The following is a 23,834-nucleotide window of genomic DNA, read 5'->3' as shown; positions in this document are numbered from 1 at the left end:
TGATCTACAAGAACTCATCTACCAACACAATCCAAAAGTGCTGTGTTTACAGGAAACACACTTAAAACCAAAACACACAAATTTTCTTCGACAACACGTTACTTTACGCAAAGACCGCGATGATGCTCTCGCATCATCGGGTGGCGTTGCCATTGTAATTCAAAAAAGCATAGCGTGTCAACGTTTGCAGCTACGAACGGCCCTCGAAGCAGTGGCGGTTCGAGTTGTCCTGCTAAACAAACTCATCACTATTTGTTCACTTTACATACCCCCACATTACAAACTAAACAAACCTCAATTTCAGTCCTTCATAGATGAATTGCCAGAACCTTATGTTGTTCTTGGCGATTTCAATGCGCACAGCTCCCTGTGGGGCGACTCTCGTACAGACGCGCGAGGTCGTCTCGTTGAACAGTTCCTTTTCTCTTCAGGTGCGTGCCTTCTAAATAAGAAAGAACCCACATATTACTCTCTTGCAAACAGAACCTTTTCATCAATAGATCTTAGTATAGTTTCCGCGTCTATACTGCCCGAACTCGAATGGGAAGTTATGAGCAATCCTTACGGGAGCGATCACTTCCCCGTACTGCTAAGAACATCCAAAGAAAATGAATTTCCTCCACAAGCTCCTAGGTGGAAGATAGATACAGCCGACTGGGAGAAATTTCGAAATCTATCTAGCATCTCATGGGCTGATACGTCTTCTCTAGAAATTGATGCCGCTGTGGAATATTTTACAGCGTTCATAATAGATGCCGCATCTAAATGCATATCTGAAGGAAGTGGTTTGGCATGCAGACGGCGTGTCCCGTGGTGGAACGACGAATGTAGGATTGCTCGTAAGAAACAGAACAAAGCGTGGGGGTTGCTACGCGCTTCCCCCACTGCAGAGAATCTTAGTAACATTAAGAAAGTAAAATCTCAAGGCAGGAGAACCCGCAGGCAGGCCAGAAGAGAAAGCTGGCAGAAGTATTTATCGAGTATTAACTCGTTTAGAGATGAGGCCAAAGCCTGGAACAGGGTGAATAGGATTAGAGGGCGCCAAACATATTCACTCCCTCTGGTAAACACAGAGGGCGATACACTGAAAGACCAGGCAGACTCACTTGAGGAGTATTTTGAGAGCGTGTCAAGTCTAACAAATTATTCGCAATCCTTTCTAAAATACAAACAAATAGAAGAATGTAAGCCACTCATAGGAAAATGTCGAAAGAATGAACCATACAACTGTCCATTTAGTATTGCCGAGTTCAGAGCTGCCTTGAGATCATGCAAGAGCTCCGCACCGGGTTCTGACAGAATTATGTATGAAATGATCAAAAACCTACACAATGACACCGAAGTTACACTACTCACAATTTTCAACACTATTTGGGCTGCGGGATACTTTCCAACAGCATGAAAAGAAGCAATTGTGGTCCCTGTTTTGAAGCAGGGGAAAGACCCATCCACGGCGGCAAGCTACCGCCCAATAGCTCTTACAAGCTGCCTGTGTAAGGTTTTTGAAAAAATGATTAATCGCAGACTCATACACTTCCTTGAACTCAATATACTTGATCCATATCAGTGTGGCTTCAGAGAAGGCCGGTCGACAACAGATCACCTTGTACGCATTGAAGGATATATTCGGGACGCATTTGTATATAAGCAGTTTTCATGTCAATATTCCTTGACATGGAGAAGGCATATGACACAACATGGCACTACGGCATCTTGCGAGACTTGTCGGAAATGGGCATCTGTGGCAATATGCTGAAAATAATTGAAACGTATTTGTTGAATCGAATCTTCCGAGTGAAAATCGGCAACGTATTGTCGCGACCTTTCATACAAGAAACAGGTGTACCACAGGGAGGCGTGCTGAGTTGTACGCTCTTCATCGTGAAGATGAACTCGCTTCGTGCTTCGCTCCCAGCTGCCATTCTTTATTCTGTCTACGTTGACGACATTCAAATCGGCTTCAAATCCTGTAACCTCTCAGTATGCGAGAGATAGGTGCAACAGGGCTTGAACAAGATTTCCAAGTGGGCAGACAAAAACGGATTTAAAATCAACCCCCACAAAAGCTCTTGCGTTCTTTTTACAAGAAAGAGAGGCCTGTTTCCGGATCCTTCCTTAGAACTGTGTGGACACCAAATACCTGTCAATAAAGAGCACAAATTTCTGGGTATTATACTTGATTACAGACTCACTTTCATTCCACACATTAAATATCTGAAAGAAAAATGTCTAAAAACCATGAACTTAATGAAACTTCTATCCCAGACTACATGGGGTAGTGACAGGAAGTGTTTAATGAACCTATACAAGAGCCTAATTCGGTCTAGATTGGATTATGGTGCCGTAGTATACAACTCTGCCGCCCCGAGCGCGCTAAGGATGCTGGATCCTGTCCACCATTTGGGCATCCGCTTAGCTACTGGCGCTTTCAGAACAAGCCCGATTCAAAGCTTATATGCCGAATCGAATGAATGGTCTCTCCACCTACAGAGATCATACATTAGCGTTACATATTTCCTTAAAGTACGCTCCAATCCTGAACATCCATGTTTTCATACCGTTACCGATATGACGTGCGCTACACTTTTCAGCAATCGCCCCTCCATAAGACAGCCTTTCTCGCTGCGTGTGAAGGAGATTAGCGATGAAATGCGTGTCCCACTCCTCGAGCATCGCTTAATGCACCTAACCAAGCTCTTAGCTCCTTGGGAGTGGCAGGTGATACAATGTGACATATCCTTTATAAAAGTTACAAAGCATGCTCCTGAGGCCGAAATTAGAATGCATTTCCTAGAACTGCAGTACAAACACTCCTGCGCAGCGTTCTACACAGACGCTTCGAAGTGAAATGCCGGGGTATCCTATGCAGCCGTCGGCCCATCCTTCTCGGAATCCGATGTACTACATCCGGAAACAAGCATCTTTACGGCCGAGGCCTACGCATTACTCTCTGCTGTGAAGCACATAAGAAGATCAAAACTTCCAAAAGCAGCGATCTATACAGACTCTCTAAGCGTCGTGAAGGCCCTAATGTCACTCTACAAACATAAAAATCCCGTATTCAATGATCTGTATTCGGTATTGTGTAAAGCGTACTCATCTAACCAGAACATCATAATATGCTGGGTCCCTGGCCATAGGGGAATCGAAGGTAACGTTCTCGCGGACGAGATCGCCACGTCAATCACATTGCAAGCTGTTAACCCTACCGCTGCGGTGCCTGTCACAGATCTGAGGCCTTTCTTGCGAAGGAGATTGCGAGACCACTGGCAGTGCACGTGGGACGCGCAAACAAATAACAAACTGCACGTTATAAAGCCCCAGTTAGGTTTTTGGCCCTCCCCAACAAAATCTCGCCGAACAGATGTCCTATTCTGTCGCCTCAGAATAGGACACACATTTGGCACCCATAGTTACCTGCTTACTGAAAGTGAACCTCCAACCTGTGGCAGATGCGGTGAGAGGCTTACCGTCCTCCACGTGCTCCTGGAGTGTCGGGAAGCCGAAACGGAGAGAAAGAAACATTTTCCGCTTGCTTACCATTATAACATCCCTCTACACCCGGCTATGTTTCTCGGCGAGGAACCGCTTTTTGACACCAAGGCAATCCTCAACTATTTAAATGATGTCGTACTACACGTTATATGCCCATTAAATTCGTAGAGCATCCTCCCTCCAGAGGATGCCACTGCGATAACACTTTTGCATAGCACATGCCTCCAGGCCCTTCTTCTTCAAGGGCTCTAAGGAGGCAGCAGTGCTCTAGCATATCTTATAACCATATATATTTTTACACATCGTATCATTCTTTTAAATGCACCTTAAATGTTCATAGTACACGTCATAAGACATCGCCATAATCTTATTGTACAGATTTTGCGCACTTTAGCGCGAACATTTTTAAGGCCCCTCTACAGCCACGTCACACCAACTTCATCGAACTCATGATTTCATTGCAAACTCATTAACACGGACATGGCGCTCTTTGGCCATAACTGGCCCTTGCGCCATTAAAAACCACATATCATCACACATTGTTGCACTTATCCCAAGTTATCTCTATATGAATTGCTGAAACAAGGTTAGCAAGCTGGAATGTCTGTACATTTCCTGGCTGGTAATTAAATATGCCCGTGCAGAATGATATGCTCAGAAGAGTGACTGGAGTATTGACAGCATCATGGCGAACGATTTTAATTTATTTTCCTGAAGACACATTTAGATGTCTTATGCTCTTAAATGAATGCATCATAGGTCATAACTTCAATAGGAGGCAGATGGAGTGATTGTATTGATATGCTCACTTCTTAGTTGCCACACAAAAGGGGGGCGGAGGGGGGGCTTAAGAAGGCAAGGAAAGAGCGACAATACGACAGCGGTTGCCGGGAAACTGGACAAGCTTAAGTTCAACGTACGGTACAGTACGTTTCGGCTATTTCTGAAAAAAAAAACGCCGTGCAGGTATGTCAAGCGCACAAATTACGTAGGCCACGCAGATGCAGAGCCGCATTATTTAAAGCGCACCGAAGCGTCCACGCGACGTTGCGGAAATGATCGACCATCGAATAAACTCTTCTATGCCCACCTTCGTAGCTTTGCGGCTATGACACTGCTAGAGGCGGCGGATTTGATGCCGACCACTGCAGCCGCATTTCAACGGGGACAAAATACAAAACCCATGCGCACTTACATTTGGGTACACGATAAAGAACATCACAGTGTGCAAATTAATCCGGAGTCCACCACTACGGCGTGCTTTTGCCATGGTCCGTACAGCCCGAGAATCTAATTCATGTTTAATACTTCTGCCACGATGCGATGCGCCATGTGAGGCAATTACAATGCTCAAGCCTCTCAGGGGTTATGAAATATGGCGCACAACAACGCCTCAAGCGAAAACCTCTCCCTGTGCGTTCAGTGTACTGCGCACACAAAGAGTAGTGGTGCACGCAAGGTAACGTTTATTATTAAGTCACCACTCTCTTGTTAGACTAAACGTTGAAGAAATTAAACTTTCGCCGCTAACATTGCCGCTAATTATCGCCAATCAAAGCAACTAGCACAGACAGCTTCGTTAACCTCGATTCCCACTGTGGGTGGGATATGCATAATTTTTTTGCAAGCCAGCCAATGACAACTATATTCTATAAGATGCCAGCGTATTACACGTCACAGGCTTCAGAGATCAACATGTACACAACATCGCTGCTGTCACATCTGAGACTTCTTTGATTTAAAGGTGAAGTTAGTAAACGTTGCCTTCGTAGTGGCAGACATAGACGTGTTTGCACACTTTGCAATGCGGCTCATTGCACGGTGCGTCCTTTCCGTCACAAATGTTTTGGCGCTGGTTGGGGTGTACCACGTCGACCCACCATGGGACACCTTGACGGATAGGTAAATGTGGAGGACAAATTATTGCTTTGTTGTATGAACAGTAACTGTTTAAAGAAAATGTTAATGCAACGTAAAGCTGGCGAGTTGATCAGAATAGGTTTTGTTTGATTTTCATTAGGACGTGCGTTCCAGCCAACCAAAATTAATTTTCTTTCAATCGCTGTCTACCAAAGGCATCGTCCACAATGGTTTCCGGGTAGTCATTATTGACTGAGGCTTCCTTCAGCTTTTCTGTTTCTGTCAAATTCAGTGACATCGGAACAAGTAGGATGATACCTACGCGGTTGTGAGTAGGGAATGCCTGTCCTGCAGTGACATGGACGGCTACCCTTGTGTAGGTATTGTTGGCAGGTCGGTCGGTCGGTCGGTCCGCTCTTTGTACAAAGTTGTGCACAGAATAGTTCCTTTAATTCGTGTAAATATATTAAGAAAGTCTAGTTGATTTCGAATAAGTGTGCGAATGCATATGAGATGGATGAATGCACATAATCTAAATCTGATACGAATGTTGTAAGGCTTCTTTCGTCGTGTTTTCAAATAAGAACGACGTCATTCAGAAATCTTTTGTAGATTGTAGGATTCAATGGCTTGGGTCAAGAAAACCCTCCTCCAGTGATGCCATGAAAAGATTTGCATAGTTGGGCACCATTTTCCTTCCCATAGCAATTCCGCCAATATGAAGTAAATGTCTACCGTCAAATTCGAAGTAATAATTTGGGCCATTCGTAGCATAGTCGAAAGGGCCTCTTCATCCGTGTTTACATAGGTGTTTGCAGTAATGTAAGCAGATTACTTTTGCTTTACCAGATTGCTTTTGCTAGAGTGCCATCAGAATGGGGAATACTTGTACAGAGATTCCATGTCCATTGCCTCTACAAGGTGTCCTTAGCCCGTTTCATAATTTTGCTTCCTGTACGCATTATTTCATGCCCCAGAGGAACCTCTCCCAGCTTGCTCTCCTAGCTTTCCATCGCGTCCGTTTTCCCTGGGATGTATTTTGTTTTTTATATAGATCAAATCTTCAGCAGTTGGGGACCGACCGAGTGCTTGATTGTGTTTCTTTCGCCCCTTCTTGCATTCCCAATTACACCACGGCAATCTTCTTTAGGATGAAATATTGCTTGATTGTAAAATAAATGTTTGCAGTGTCGATGGTAAAATGATGATGTGTGGTGGCCAGGTTTGGCCAAAGAGCGCCATGACAAGTGGTAATGTTAATGTATTATGGAAGATGTGACTTGGCTGTAAAGTGGCCTAAAAATAGCGTAAAATCTACGTGCTATAAAATTATGGCGATGACTACTGACGAATACTATGAACACTAGAATGCATTGGGGGAAATGATGCAATGTACAAAATATGTGAGATGCTAAAATCTTCTAAGAGCACTGCTGCCTCACCAGAGCCCTTGAACCCAAGGGACGAGAGGCATGCGCTATGCGAAACAACTATCACAGCGCTATCCTCTATAGAGAGGAGGCGCTACGAACGTGTGGGGCTAATAACATTTAATACAACATCTTTCAAAAAACCTAGGACGGCGTTGGTGTCAAAGAGTGGTTCTGGACCAAGTAACATAACGGGATGAAGGGGGATGTGGTGCCGGTATGCTAAGAGAAAATGTTTCTTTCTTTCGGATTCGGCTTCCCGACACTCCAGTAGGACGTGGAGGATGGTCAGCCTCTCCCCGCATCTACCACAGTTTGGAGGCTCGTTTCCCGTGAGTAAAAAGTTATGTGTGCCAAAAGTGTGTCCTATTCTTAGACGGCAGAATAGAACATCTGTCCTGCGGGATTTTGTTACAGGAGGCCAGAAACCTAATTGTGGCTTTATTACATGCAGTTTATTATTTATTTCTTCGTCCCACATGCGTTGCCAATGCTTTAGTAGTTTCCTTCTTAAGAAAGGCTTCAGGTCTGTGACAGGGACCGAAGCAGTAGAATTAACTGCATGAGATGAAGTTGATGTGGCCATCTGGTCGGCTAGAATGTTTCCCTCGATGCCCCTGTGTCCAGGCACCCAGCATATAATCAAATGTTGGTTAGATATATATGATTTACACAGTACGGAATAGAGTTCATTAAATACTGGATTTTTGTGATTACAGAAAGACATCAAGGCCTTCACAACACTGAGGGAGTCTGTATATATAACTGATCTCTGGAGTTGTGATTTATTTATATGCTTTACGGCCGACAGCAGTGCGTAGGCCTCAGCCGTAAATATACTAGTTTCCGGATGCAGTACGTCGGATTCCGAGAAGGATGGACCGACGGCTGCATAGGACACCCCGTCGTGTGACTTCGATGCGTCTGCGTAGAACTCCGTGCAAGAGTGTTTGTATTGGAGTTCCCGGAAATGCATTTGTATTTCAATCTCTGGAGCGTGTTTTGTAACTTTCATGAAAGATATATCGCATTGTATCAGCTGCCACTCCCAAGGAGGTAGCAGCTTGGCTGGATGCATTAGGCGAAGGTCGAGGAGGGGGACATGCATTTCATGACTAAGGTCCCTCACACGCAGCGAGAAAGGCTGTCTTACGGAGGGACGATTATGAAAGAGTGTCAAATCATTAACGGTAGTATAACACGGATGCTGAGGATTAGAGTGGACTTTCAGAAAATATGTTTGGCTGATGTATGTTCTCTGGAGATGAAGTGACCACTCGTTCGATTCGGCGTATAAACTTTCAACAAGACTTGTCCTGAAAGCGCCCGTGGCTAAACGGATACCTAGGTGGTGAATAGGGTCTAGCATTTTTAGCGCACTCGGACGGCAGAGTGATAAATCACGGCACCATAGTCTAGGCGTGAACGAATGAGGCTTTTATAGAGTTTCAATAAAGACATCCTGTCACTACCCCATGTACTCTGGGATAGGAGTTTCATTATGTTCATCGTTTTTAGACATTTTTCTTTAAGATGTTTAATGTGGGGGACGAAAGTGAGTCTGTAGTCAAGTATGACACCTAGAAATTTGTGTTCTTTGTTTACAGGTATTTGTTGTCCACCCAGTTCTAAGCAAGGGTCTGGGATCATTCCTCTCTTTCTTGTAAAAAGAACGCAAGTGCTTTTGTTAGGATTGATCTTAAATCCATTCCTGTCTGCCCACATTGAAACTTTGTTCAGGCCATGCTGTACCTGTCTCTCGCACACTGCGAGGTTACAGGATTTGAAAGCTATCTGAATGTCGTCCACGTAGACAGAGTAAAAGATGGCCTGAGGTAATGAAGCGCGAAGCGTGTTCATCTTCACGATGAAGAGCGTGCAGCTGAGCACGCCTCCTTGGGGTACACCCGTTTCTTGCGTAAAAGGACGTGAGAGTGCATTGCCTACTTTTACCCGGAACGTACGATTTGACAGATAGCTTTCCATTGTGTTAAGCATATTACCGTGGATGCCCATTTCTGACAGGTCTCTTAAGATTCCGTAACGCCACGTTGTGTCATAGGCCTTTTCCATATCGAGAAATATCGATAGGAAGAACTGTTTATGTATGAATGCCTCCCGAATATTTGCTTCAACACGTACGAGATGATCGGTTGTGGACCGCCCTTCTCGAAAGTCGCATTGATAAGGATCAAGCATTTTGCTCATTTCAAGGAAATGGATCAGTCGCCGATTAATCATTTTTTCAAATACCTTACAAAGGCAACTTGTGAGGGCTATCGGGCGGTAACTTGCCGCTGAGGAAGGGTCTTTACCTTGTTTCAAAACAGGGACCACAATAGCTTCCTTCCATGCGGTAGGAAGGTACCCTGCATCCCAGATGGTGTTGAAAAGTGTGAGTAGTGTAACTTGCGTGTCATCGTGTAAGTTTTTGAGCATTTCATACATGATTCTGTCAGATCCGGGTGCGAGCTCTTGCATGAGCTCAAGGCAGCTTTCAACTCAGCAATACTGAATGGGCAGTTGTAGGATTCACTCTGTGGACATTTTCTTTTGAGTGGCTTACATTCTTCTATTTGCTTATATTTCAGGAAGGATTTCGAATAATGTTTTGAACTTGACACACTCTCAAAGTGCTCCCCAAGTGAGTCTGCCTGATGTTGCAGCGTATCACCCTGTGTGTTTACCAGAGGGAGTGAATATGTTTGTCTCCCTCTAATTCTATTTACGCGGTTCCAGACTTTCGCCTCATCTGTAAACGAGTTGATGTTCGATAAAAACTTTTGACAGCTCTCTCTTCTGGCCTGTCGGCGGGTTCTCCTGCCTTGAGACTTAACTTTCTTAAAGTTAACGAGATTCTCTGCAGTGGGCGAAGCGCGTAGCAACCCCCACGCTTTGTTTTGATTCTTACGTGCGACTCTACATTCATCGTTCCACCACGGGACATGCCGTTTGCATGCCGAGCCGCTTACTTCACGTATGCATTTAGATGCGGCATCTATAATAAAAGCTCTAAGGTAATCCACAGCAGCATCAATTTGTAACGAGGACATGTCATCCCATGATATGCTAGTTATGGTTCGGAATTTCTCCCAGTCGGCTGTGTCAACCTGCCACCTAGGAGCCTGTGGTAGATATTCGTTTTCTTTAAGTGTTCTTAATAGTATGGGGAAGTGGTCGCTTCCGTAAGGATTGTTCGCAACTTCCCACTCCAGTTCAGGCAGTATAGACGGGGAAACTATGCTGAGATCAAATGAAGAAAAGGTATTATTTGCAAGACAGTAATAAGTGGGTTTCTTCTTATTCAAAAGGCACGCACCAGAAGAAAAAAGGAACTGTTCAACAAGACGACCTCGCGCATCTATACGACAGTCACCCCACAGGGAGCTGTGCGCATTGAGATCGCCAAGAACAACATAAGGTTCTGGCAATTCGTCTATAAATGACTGGAATTCATGTTTGTTTAATTTGTAGTGTGGGGGTACGTAAAGCGAGCTAATGGTGATGAGTTTGTTTAGGAGGACAGCTCGAACTGCCACTGCTTCAAGAGGCGTTTGGAGCTGTAAATGTTGACACGCAATGCTTTTCTGGATAACTATAGCTACACCTCCCGATGATGCGGTAGCATCATCGCGATCTTTGCGAAAAGTTATATACTGTCGGAGAAAGTTTGTGTGTTTTGATTTTAGGTGTGTTTCCTGTAAACACAGCACTTTTGGATTGTGTTTGTGTATGAGTTCTTGTACGTCATCCAGGTTTCTAAGAAGACCTCTGACGTTCCATTGAATAATTTGTGTATCCATATATATTTTAAATAAGTACTGTGTCTACGGAAAGGGAGGTGATGCCTTAGGTTACAGAGCTCTTTCGAGGCCCTGTAACCGGGGTTTTGTTTTTTCTGGAGCGCTCGAGAGAACCTCGCCGCTCCTTAGGCGCTTGCTGCGCCGTAGGTATAGGTGTTGTGTCCATTGCCTCTTGTGAGGCGCCGGACACGCGCTCTTGCGAGTGAGAAGTTTTTCGTGAGAGTCTCACCTCGGAAGGCAAGACCCCTGCGCCCACCAGCCCTGAGGTCGATGGGGCTCCCTGGGGGATTTGGCTGCGCCGGCTGTTGCCAACGCTGGGAGGGGCCGGGGAGGTCGAGGCAGCCTCAGCTGCGCCTACCTTCGTGGCCGCTATCGGTCCTGCGGGATCGCTGCGTGCAGCGCAGGTTGCCGCAGATAACTCTTGTGGGACCGGCAACCCAAGGCTAGCCGGGCCTGGTTGCTGGTTGGATGGAGTAGGCTTACCTACTTCCACCCTGGGGGCAGGAGCCAAAGGTGCCTGCTCGCTGCACGCGGGCAGGGCACTCGGCGATTGCCGCTGCGACGCTGCCCCCCGACGCGCCGCATCAGCATAAGGTGTGTTGTGGAATGGAGAGCACCTTTTACGGGCTTCCTTAAATGAAATGTTTTCTTTGACTTTGAGGGTAATTATTTCTTTTTCTTTCTTCCAGTTCGGACAGGAGCGTGAGTAGGCTGGATGGTCACCACTGCAGTTCACACAGCGAGGTGTGCCACTGCAGTTGTCGGAGGGGTGGCCCTGGACTCCACACTTTGCACAAGTTATTTGACCACGGCAGCTCTGCGAGCCATGGCCGAACCTCTGACATTGGAAACACCGTATAGGGTTGGGGATAAAAGGTCGAACATTTAACCTGATGTATCCTGTTTCGATGGTTTCTGGCAGTACGCTGGATGAAAATGTTAGGATAAGATGTTTAGTGGGGATTTCCTTGTTGTCACGTCTAATTTTAATACGTTTTACGTCAGTAACATTTTGTTCTTTCCACCCTTCCAGGAGTTCAGTTTCTGTTAAGTCCAGGAGGTCTGCCTCTGACACGACTCCCCGTGAGCTGTTCATTGTTCGGTGTTGTGAAATAGAAATTGGTATGTTACCAAATGTCACAAGACTGCCAAGCTTCTCGTACTGATGTTTCTGAGGGATCTCAAGGAGAAGGTCCCCGGTAGCCATTTTCGTTACCTTATAGCCTGGCCCTAAGGCTTCGGTTAAAGATCTTGCTACTGTGAATGGCGAAATGAATCTGGCTTGCTTTTCAGGATTTTCACTATGGACAACATGGTACTTCGGGTAGTTCTCTTTTATGCGGGTCAAACATGTGCTCAAGTCTTCGGTGCGTCCCCTCTTCTGAGGGTGACGATCAAGTAGGCGGGGAAATGCGGGTGTTCCCATGGTATTTCGGTTTGTGTTCGGCAGCAATGGCGGCCACCCACCACGGAGCCCAACATGGGGACGCTGCAGGCCTTAACGCGTAAGGCTGCAGGCGCCAGCCGTACATTGCTACTCTAACCTAATATATTATACCCAAGGGAGGGCAGATACACAAGGTTAACCCTTGCCGCCGTGGAGAAAGGAAGTAATAAGAAGTGAACAGAAGAGAGGAAAGATGTAAAAGTGGGAGAGAAAGTCGAAGATTGGAGAGGAGGACAGGAAGAGGCGACTACCGATTTCCCCCGGGTGGGTCAGTCCGCGGGTGCCGTCTATGTGAAGCCGAGGCCGAAGAGGTGTGTTGCCTCCGCCGGGGGGCCTTAAAGGTCCAAACACCCGGCATCGGCTCAACCCCCAGGATCCCCTTTTCCCCAGACACGGCTAAGCCGCGCACGGCTACACGCGGGAGGGTCCAACCCTCGTGTGCTCGGGTACGTGGTGTCGCAACACACCAAACGCCTGCTTGCGCAGACGCCCCTGCGGGGAAGCCGATTTGAATGTCGTCAACGTAGACAGAATAAAGAATGGCAGGTGGTAGCGAAGCACGAAGCGTGTTCATCTTCGCGATGAAGAGCGTACAACTCAACACGCCTCCCTGTGGTACACCTGTTTCTTGTTTGAAAGGTCGCGACAACACGTTGCCGATTTTCACTCGGAAGATGCGATTTAACAAATAGCTTTCAATTATTTTCAGCATATTGCCGCAGATGCCCATTTCCGACAAGTCTCGCAAGATGCCGTAGCGCCATGTTGTGTCATATGCCTTCTCAATGTCAAGGAATATTGACATGAAAAACTGCTTATGTACAAATGCGTCCCGGATATATCCTTCAATGCGGACAAGGTGATCTGTTGTCGACCGGCCTTCTCTGAAGCCACACTGATAGGGATCAAGTATATTATTGAGTTCAAGGAAATGTATGAGTCTGCGATTAATCATTTTTTCAAAAACCTTACACAGGCAGCTTGTAAGAGCTATCGGGCGATAGCTTGCTGCCATGGATGGGTCTTTCCCCTGCTTCAAAACAGGGACCACAATTGCTTCTTTCCACGCAGTTGGAAAGTATCCTGCAGCCCAGATGGTGTTGAAAATTGTGAGTAGTGTAACTTCGGTGTCATTGTGTAGGTTTTTGATCATTTCGTACATGATTCTGTCAAAACCCGGTGCGGAGCTTTTGCATGATCTCAAGGCAGCTCTGAACTCGGCAATACTAAAAGGACAGTTGTATGGTTCGTTCTGTCGACATTTTCTTATGAGTGGCTTACATTCTTGTATTTGTTTATATTTCAGAAAGGATTGGGAGTAATTGTTGGCACTTTACACGCTCTCAAAGTGCTCCCCAATTGAGTCTGCCTGATCTTGCAGTGTATCACCCTGTGTGTTTACCAGAGGGAGTGAGTACGTTGGTCGACCTCTTATTCTATTTACTCGGTTCCAGACTTTGGCCTCATCTGTAAACGAGTTAATACTCGATAAAAAGTTCTACCAACTTTCTCTTCTGGACTGCCTGCGGGTTCTCCTGCCTTGAGATTTTACTTTCTTAAAGTTTATGAGATTCTCTGCAGTGGGGGAAGCGCGTAGCAACCCCCACGCTTTGTTCTGTTTCTTACGAGCAATCCTACATTCGTCGTTCCACCACGGGACACGCCGTCTGCATGCCAAACCACTTCCTTCAGATATGCATTTAGATGCGGCATCTATAATGAACGCTGTAAAATACTCCACAGCGGCATCAATTTCTAGAGAAGACATATCAGCCCATGAGATGCTAGATAGAGTTCGAAATTTCTCCCAGTCGGCTGTATCTACCTTTCACCTATGAGCTTGTGGGGGAAATTCATTTTCTTTAGATGTTCGTAGCAGTACGGGGAAGTGATCGCTCCCGTAAGGATTGCTCGTAACTTCCCATTTCAGTTCGGGTAGTATAGACGCGGAAACTATACTAAGATCTATTGACGAAAAGGTTCTGTTTACAAGAGAGTAATATGTAGGTTCCTTCTTATTGAGAAGGCACGCTCCAGAAGAAAAAAGGAACTGTCTAACGAGACGACCTCGCGCATCGATGCGAGAGTCTCCCCACGAGCTGCTGTGTGCATTGAAATCGCCAAGAACAACATAAGGTTCTGGCAATTCATCTATGAAGGACTGAAATTCAGGTTTGTTTAATTTGTAATGTGGGGGTATATAAATCGAACAAATAGTGATGAGTTTTTTTTGCAGGACAACTCGAACCGCCACTGCTTCGAGGGCCGTTCGTAGCTGTAAACGATGACACGCTATGCTTTTTTGGATTACAATGGCAACACCGCCCGATGATGCAACAGCATCATCGCGGTCTTTGCGAAACGTAACGTGCTGTCGAAGAAAGTTTGTTTGTTTTGGTTTTAAGTGTGTTTCCTGTAAACACAGCACTTTTGGATTGTGTTTGTGGATGAGTTCTTGCAAATCATCAAGGTTTCGAAGGAGACCTCTGATGTTCCATTGAATGATTTGTGTATCCATCTTTAAAATAAATTGGTGCTGTGTTTACGGAAACAGAAGGGATGCCTTAGATTACAGAGCCCTTTCGAGGCCCTGTAATAGGGGTTTTGTTCTTTCTGGAGCGTTCGAGGGAGCCTCGCCGCTCCTTATGCGCTTGCTGCGCCTTGAGGATGGGTGTAGTGTCCATTGCCTCTTGTGAGGCGCCGGACACGTGCTCTTGCGAGCGGGAAGTTACCAGCGAGGGTCCCGCCTTGGAGGGCAAGACCCCTGCGCCCGCCAGCCCGGAAGTCGATGGGGCTCCCTGGGGGATTTGGCTGCGCCGGCCGTTGCCAGCGCTGGAAGGGACCTGGGAAGTTGAGGCAGCCTCGGCTGCGCCCACCTTCGGGGTCGACGGTCCCTTCTCCTCGGTTGACGGAGCAGCGCTAGCTGCAACCGCCGCGGGGGCAGATGGCGTAACTGCCGACTCACTGACTGTGGGTCGGACAGCCGCCGGAGGCCGTTGTGACGCTGCCCCCTGACGCGCCACTTCGGCAAAGCTGGCCTTAGGAAGGTATGCAACCCGCCTGCGTGCCTCTTTGAATGATATGTTTTCTTTTACTTTGATAGTGACTATTTCTTTTTCTTTTTTCCAAGACGGGCATGACCGCGAGTATGCGGCATGCTCGCCATCACAGTTCACGCAGTGTGGAGCGTTTTCGCACGTTTCAGAGGCATGGTCACGGGAACTACATTTTGCACATGTCTGGCGGCCTCGACAGTTCTGTGAGCTGTGGCCGAATCGCTGGCACTTAAAGCATCGTAGGGGATTTGGAATGTACGGTCTCACTCGGATTTTCACATAGCCTGTCTCGATAGTGTCTGGTAGGTTGCTTGAGCCAAATGTAAGTATTAGGTGCATGGTATTGATTTCTTTTCAGTCACGTCTTATTTCAATTCTCTTAACATTGATCACGTTCTGATCATTCCAACCCTCTAGAAGTTCAGCTTCAGTCAATTCAAGCAGATCAGCATCCGATACAACGCCACGGGTAGTATTCATGGTACGGTGTGGGGTCACTGTGACTGGAACACCCCCAAAAGATACAAGTTTGGACAGTTTTTCATATTGTTTCTGATCGCGGAGCTCTAGGAGAAGATCACCGCTAGCCATTTTCGATGCTTTGTATCCGGGACCAAAAACTTCTGTCAGAGATTTCGAGACAACGAAAGGTGAAATCATTCTTACAGTCTTATCAGGCTTATCAGAGTGGATGACGTGAAAGCGGGGAAAGTTCTGTGTACGATTGCCAAAAAACTTAAAGACATCTTCGGTGCGCCCTCGTTTCTGAGGGCGATCAGGAAGTTTGGGAAAACCAGTTTCCATGAAGATATATAAAAATTCGGCAACAGCGCCGACCGCCCACCACGGAGCCCAACGCGGGGACGCGGCAGAGCTTGCATACAAGTCTGCACGACGCCAGTCGTACGCCGCCACTATAACCAAATATGGTGTACCCAAGGTTGGATAGCCACACAGGGTTAACCCTTGCCACCAAGAAGAAGGAAGTAAATAGAAGAGAGAAGGAGACAGGGAAGTACTAAAAGTGGAAGGGAAAGACGAAGGTTTCAGGAGAGAGAGACAGGAAAAGGCGACTGCCGATTTCCCCCGGGTGGGTCAGTCCGGGGGTGCCGTCTACGTGAAGCAGAGGCCAAAGAGGTGTGTTGCCTCCGCCAGGGGGCCTTGAAGGTCCGAACACCTGGCATCGGCTCAACCTCCAGGATCCCCCTTTCCCCGGACACGGCTAAGCCGCGCACGGCTACACGCGGGAGGGTCCAACCCTCGTGTGCTCGGGTCCGTGGTGTCGCAACACACCAAACGCCTGCTGACGCAGACGCCCCTGCGGGGCCGATGATAAAAGCGGTACAGCGCCATCTATACTAAATACGTGATGATGATGATGATGATGTGTTGTGTTTAGTGGCGCAAGGGCCAGGTTTGGCCAAAGAGCGCCATGACAAGTGTTAATGTTGATGTATTATGGAAGATGTGACTTGGCTGTACAGTGGCCTAAAAATAGTCGCTGTAAAGTGCGTAAAATCTACGTGCTATAAAATTATGGCAATGATTAATGAAGAAAACTATGACCATTAAAATCCATCGTAGGAGAATGATGCAAAATGGAAAATGTATAAGATAGTAAAATTATTTGGAGCACTGCTGCCTCGCCAGAGCCCTTGAAACACAAAGGCCTAGAGGCGCGTGCTATACGAGAGAGCTATCACAGCGGTATCCTCTGAAGAGAGGACCCGCTACGAACATGTGGGGCTAAGAACATGCAAGACAACATCTTTCAGGAAGCCCAGGACTGCACTGGAGTCAAACAGCGGTTCTGGGCCGAGTAACATTACTGGATGAAGGGGGATGTTCTGGCGGTATGCTAAGGGAAAATGTTTCTTTCAGATTCGGCTGCCCGACACTCCAGAAGGACGTGGAGGACGGTCAGCCTCTCCCCGCATCTACCACAGGTTGGAGGCTCGTTTCCGGTGAGTAAAAAGTTATGTGTGCCAAAAGTGTGTCCTATTCTTAGACGACAGAATAGGACATCTGTCCGGCGTGATTTTGTTACGGAAGGCCAGAATCCTAACTGCGGCTTTATCACGTGGAGCTTATTATTTGTTTCCGCGTCCCATAGGCGTTGCCACTGGTTCCGTAGTTTCCTCCGTAAGAAGGGCTTCAGGTCTGTGACAGGAACTGCAGCGGTGGGATTAGCAGAATATGATGCAACTGACGTGGCCATCTGGTCCGCCAGAACGTTACCTTCGATGCCCCTATGACCTGGCACCCAGCATATGATGACATGCTGATTACCTACATACGCTTTACACAGAGCAGAACAGAGTTCGTTAATTACCGGATTTTTGTGGTTAGAGAATGCCATCAAGGCCTTCACAACACTAAGGGAATCCGTATATATGACTGCTTTCTGGAGTTTTGATTTCCTGATATGCTTCACAGCCGACAATAGTGCGTAGGCCTCAGCCGTAAAGATACTAGTTTCCGCATGCAGTACATCGGTTTCCGAGAAGGATGGCCCGACGGCTGCGTAGGACACCCCGTCGTGTGACTTCGATGCGTCTGTGTAGAACTCCGTGCAGGAGTGTTTGTGTTGGAGTTCCCGGAAATGCATTTGGATTTCAATGTCTGAAGCGTGCTTTGTAACTTGAACGAAAGATGTATCGCATTGTATCAGCTGCCACTCCCAAGGAGGTAGCAGCTTGGCTGGATGCATTAGGCGAAGCTCGAGGAGTGGAACTTGCATTTCTTCACTAAGCTCCCTCACACGCAGCGAGAAAGGCTGTCTTACGGAGGGACGATTGCGAAAGAGTGTAGCGTATGTCATCTCGTTAACGGTATTATAACACGGATGTTGAGGATTAGAGTGGACTTTCAACAAATATGTTTAGCTGATGTATGTTCTCTGGATATGAAGTGACCACTCATTCGATTCTGCATATAAACTTTGTATGGGACTCGTTCTGAAAGCGCCCGTGGCTAAGCAGATTTCTAGATGGTGGACCGGATCTAGCATCTTTAGCGCGCTCGGGGCGGCAGAATGGTAGATCACGGCACCATAATCTAATCGTGACCGAATCCGGCTCTTATAGAGATTCATTAGGCACGTCCTGTCACTACCCCACGTAGTTTGCGATAGAAGTTTCAAGAGGTTCATTGTTTTCAGACATTTTTCTTTAAGATATTTTATGTGTGGGATGAAAGTGAGTCTATTGTCAAGTATAACACCTAGAAATTTGTGTTCTTTGTTTACAGGTATCTGTTGTCCACACAGTTCTAAGCAAGGATCCGGAACCAGGCCTCTCTTTCTTGTATACAGAACACAAGAACTCTTGTGAGGATTGATTTTAAATCCATTTTTCTCTGCCCACTGTAACACCTTGTTCAAACCATGCTGTACCTGTCTCTCGCAGACTGTGAGGTTGCAGGATTTAAAACCTATTTGTATATCGTCTACGTAGACGGAATAGAAAATAGCTGGTGGTAAAGATGCACGAAGCGTGTTCATCTTTACGACAAAGAGCATGCAGCTGAGTACGCCACCCTGGGGTACCCCAGTTTCCTGTTTAAATGTACGCGACAGTGCAGGACCTATTTTCACTCGAAATGTACGGTTCTATAGGTAGCTCTCTATAGTATTTAGCATATTGCCGCGGATACCTAGCGCGGAAAGATCGCGCAGGATTCCGTACCGCCAGGTTGTGTCGTACGCTTTTTCCATATCCAGAAATACAGATAAGAAGGATTGCTTGTGCACGAAGGCATCGCGAATGCTCGCTTCGATGCGCACAAGATGGTCGGTTGTAGATCGCCCTTCCCGAAAACCACATTGAAATGGGTCAAGCATTTTACTGGACTCTAGGAGATGCACGAGACGGCGATTGATCATTTTTTCAAATACCTTACAAAGGCAACTTGTCAGGGCTATCGGGCGGTAACTTGCCACTGAGGAAGGATCTTTGCCTTGTTTCAAAACCGGGATCACAATGGCTTCTTTCCATGTTGTCGGGAAGTATCCCGCAGCCCAAATCGTGTTGAAAAGTGTGACTAGTGTAACTTGGGTGTCTTTGATGATGATATGTGGTGTTTATTGGCGCAAGGGCCAGGTGTGGCCAAAGAGCGCCATGACAAGTGGTGATGTCAAAGATGTATTATGGAGATGTGACTTGGCTGTAAAGTGGCCTAAAAATAGTTGCTGTAAAGTGTATAAAATCTACGTGATATAAAATTATGGCGATGATTAATGACGAATACTATGAACATTAAAATCCATCGTAGGAGAATGATGCAAAATAGAAAATATATAAGACAGTAAAATTACTTGGGGCACTGCTGCCTCGCCAGAGCCCTTGAAACACAAGGGCCTGGAGGCATGTGCTATACGAAAGAGCTATCACAGCGGCATCCTCTCAAGAGAGGACCCGCTATGAACATGTGGGGCTGACAACATGCAAGACAACATCTTTCAGAAAACTTAGAACTGCGTTGGTGTGAAATAAAGGTTCTGGGCCGAGTAGCATTACAGGATGTAGGGGGTGGTGCTGCCGGTATGCCAGAGAAAAATGTTTCCTTCTCTCAGATTCGGCTGCCCGACACTCCAAGAGGACGTGGAGGACGGTCAGCCTCTCCCCGCATCTACCGCAGGTTGGAGGATCATTTTCAGTCAGTAAAAAGTTATGCGTGCCAAATGTGTGTCCTATTCTGAGGCGACAGAATAGGACATCTGTTCGCCGTGATTTTGTTACGGAGGGCCAAGAACCTAACTGTGGCTTTATCAAGTGCAGTTTGTTATTTACTTCTGCGTCCCATACACGTTGCCAGTGGTTTCGCAGTTTCCTTCTTAAGACAGGCTTCAGGTCTGTGACAGGGACCGAAGAAGCAGGATTAACTGTATGTAATAAAATTGATGTGGCCATCTGGTCCACTAGAACGTTACCCTGGATGCCCCTATGGCCAGGCACCCAGCATATAATCACATGCTGGTTAGATACATATGCTTTACATAACACGGAATAGAGTTCAATTAAAACAGGATTTTTGCGCTTACAGAATGATATCAAAGCCTTCACAACACTTAGGGAGTCCGTAAAAATAACTGATTTTTTGAGTTTTGTTTTCCTTATATGCTTCACGGTCGACAATATTGCGTAGGCCTCCGCCGTAAAGATACTAGTTTCCGGATGCAGTACGTCGGATTCCGAAAAGGATGGGCCGACGGCTGCATAGGACACCCCCTCGCGTGACTTCGATGCGTCTGTGTAGAACTCCGTGCAGGAGTGTTTGTGCTGGAGTTCCCGGAAATGCATTTGGATTTCAATCTCTGGAGCGTGTTTTGTAACTTGCATGAAAGATGTATCGCATTGTATCATCTGCCACTCCCAAGGAGGTAGCAGCTTAGCTGGAGGCATTAGGCGATGTTTGAGGATTGGGACATCCATTTCAACACTAAGCTCCCTCACACGAAGTGAGAAGGGCTGTCTTACAGAGGGACGATTACGGAAGAGTGTATCATATGTCATATCGTTAAGGGTATTAAAACACGGATGTTCAGGATTAGAGTGGACTTTCAGGAAATATGTTTGGCTGATGTATGTTCTCTGGAGATGGAGTGACCACTCATTTGATTCGACATACAAACTTTCAATGGGACTTGTTCTGAAAGCGCCAGTGGCCAGTCTAATTCCTAAATGGTGAACCGGATCTAGCATCTTTAGCGCGCTCGGGGCTGCAGAGTGATAAATCACGGCACCCTAGTCCAATCGTGATCGAATGAGGCTTTTGTGAAGATTCATCAAACATTTTCTGTCGCTGCCCCATGCTGTATGGGATAAAATTTTCAGTAAGTTCATTGTTTTTAAGCATTTCACCTTGAGATATTTTATGTGTGGAATAAATGTTAGTTTAGAGTCAAGTATGACACCTAGGAACTTGTGCTCTTTGTTCACAGGGATTTGCTGGCCATACATTTGGATATCGGGATCTGCAACGAGGCCTCTCTTTCTTGTGAAAAGCACACAAGAACTTTTGTTCGGGTTCACTTTAAATCCGTTTTCGTCTGCCCATTTAGATACTTTGTTCAAGCCCTGTTGTACTTGCCTCTCACACACTGCAAGGTTGCAGGATTTAAAACCTATTTGTATATCATCTACGTAAACAGAATAAAAAATGGCTGGCGGTAATGAAGCACGGAGGGTGTTCATTTTCACGATAAAGAGTGTGCAGCTAAGCACACCACCTTGAGGTACACCATTTTCTTGTATAAAAGGTCGCGACAATACATTGCCGATTTTCACGCGGAAGGTACGTTTCGACAGATAGCTTTCTATTATGTTTAGCATATTTCCACGGATGCCCATCCCCGACAAGTCTCGTAAGATCCCGTAACGCCACGTCGTGTCGTACGCCTTCTCCATATCGAGGAATATTGATAAAAAGAACTGTTTATGTACAAATGCGTCGCGGATATTTGCTTCAATGCGTACAAGATGATCAGTCGTGGACCGCCCTTCTCTGAAACCACACTGATAGGGATCGAGCATATTGTGCAGTTCAAGGAAATGTATTAGTCTAAGATTAATCATTTTTTCGAATAGCTTACAAAGACAACTTGTAAGAGCTATCGGGCGATAACTTGCCGCCAAGGAAGGGTCTTTACCCAGCTTCATGACGGGAATAACAATAGCTTCCTTCCACGAGGATGGGAGGTATCCGGCAGCCCAGATAGAGTTGAAAAGTGCCAGGAGTGTCATTTGTGTGTCTTCGTGCAAGTTCTTAATCATGTCATAGATGATTCTATCAGCTCCCGGAGCCGAGCTTCTACATGTGCTCAATGCAGCTTTATGCTCGGCAATGTTAAAAGGACGGTTATAAGGTTCATCCGGACGGCATTTACGATCAAGTGTCTTAAGTTCAGCTAAGTGTTTATATTTGAGGAATGATTTTGTGTAATGTGCGGTGCTTGATACATGTTCGAAGTGTTCGCCCAGAGCGTTCGCCTGGTCCTCCAAGGTAGTCCCTTGGTCGTCCACTAAGGGCAGAGGGTGGATTTGTTGCCCCTTTATCTTTCTTACACCATTCCAAACTTTAGATTCTTGAGTGTAGGATGTGATGCCCGAGAGAAACCTCTCCCAGCTAGCTCTCCTTGCCTGTCTCCGCGTGCGCCTCCCTTGTGACTTTGCCAGTTTAAATTGAATAAGGTTTTCTGCAGTCGGGGAGCGGCGCAGCAAACCCCACGCTTTGTTTTGTTTCTTTCGTGCCAGTCTGCACTCTTCATTCCACCAGGGTACCCGTCTTTTACAAGAGAGACCTTGTGTTTGGGGAATGAACTTTTCAGCTGCGTCGAGTATAAAAGAAGTAAAATATGCTACAGCATTGTCTATGTTAAAATCAGTGATAAAATCTCGTGATAAGTAAGTTGCTTCCTCAAAATCATTCCATTCGGCGGAGGCTAGTTTCCACCGGGGTGTATCTAGGGGGCATTCATGTTGAGGCATTGAATTTAACATTACAGGAAAGTGGTCACTTCCATATGGATTCTTTATTACATGCCATTGCAGGTCTGGGAAAATTGAAGCCGAGCCAATAGACAGGTCTATTGATGAATATGAATTGTTATGGATATTATAATAAGTTGGCTCCTTCTTGTTGAAGAGGCATGCACCAGAGTTCACAAGAAAATTTTCAATGAAACGGCCTCTCGCGTCACATCGCGAGTCTCCCCACATGGTGTGGTGTGCATTAAAATCGCCTGCAAGTATGTAAGGGTCCGGAAGCTGATCGATTAGGTTATAAAAATCACTTTTTTCCAGATGAAAATTTGGGGGTATGTATAAGCAACATACAGTGATCAATTTATTAAAAAGAATTGTCCGAATTGACACTGCCTCAAGGGGCGTCTGAAGGGCGACCTGGTGACAGGCTACGGACTTGTCTACAACTATTGCAACACCGCCAGACGAGGTATTCGCCTCGTTGCGGTCTTTACGGTAGATGGCGTACTGACAAAGAAAGTTTGTTTGTGTGGATTTAAGATGTGTCTCCTGAACACACAGCACCTTTGGGTTATGTTTGTGTAAGAGTTCTTTATTGTCATCGAGGTTGTGGATAAGACCTCTAACGTTCCAGTGTATTATTTGTGTAGCCATATTGTTCGTGTTTTTATGCTGTGTGTCAAGAGGAGTTTAGAGAGAAGACTTACGGAGCCGTTTCAGGCCCCGTGATTATGGTACGGGTTTTGTCTTGTTTGGAGCGGTCGCGAGACTCGCGCTGCTCCCGAGGCGCTGGATGCGCCTTCTGGCTCGGGGTTGTGTCCATCGACTCCTGAGAGCCGCTGGACTTCCGCTCACTAGAGCGGGGTGTTTTCAGGGTAGGCCTTGCCTCGAAAAGCAGAGCCTTGGAGGCCACCAGCCCAGAGGTCGATGGGCCTTCCTTTAGAGACGGCGCAGCAGCGCTCGCTACTGCCGCCTGGGGGGCTGAGGACACTGCCGTGGCCACACTCTTTGTGGGCCGGGCTGATGCCCCAGTCTGCTGCGGTGCTGCCCCCCTACGCGCCGCACCAGCATACCCTGCGGTATGGAGGAAAGAAATACGCTTTCGCGCTTCTTGAAAAGAAATGTTCTCCTTGATCTTCAATGTGATGATTTCCTTTTCCTTCTTCCAAGAAGGACATGACCGAGAGTATGCAGGGTGGTCACCCTCGCAGTTTGCGCAGCGGTGTGCCTTGGTACAATTATCGGCAGGGTGTTCGTTT

The sequence above is a fragment of the Dermacentor andersoni genome, chromosome 8 (assembly GCF_023375885.2).
Source record: "Dermacentor andersoni chromosome 8, qqDerAnde1_hic_scaffold, whole genome shotgun sequence".
NCBI lineage: Eukaryota > Metazoa > Arthropoda > Arachnida > Ixodida > Ixodidae > Dermacentor > Dermacentor andersoni.
The sequence above is the reverse complement of the archived record's forward strand: the minus strand, read 5'-3'. Positions refer to the sequence as shown.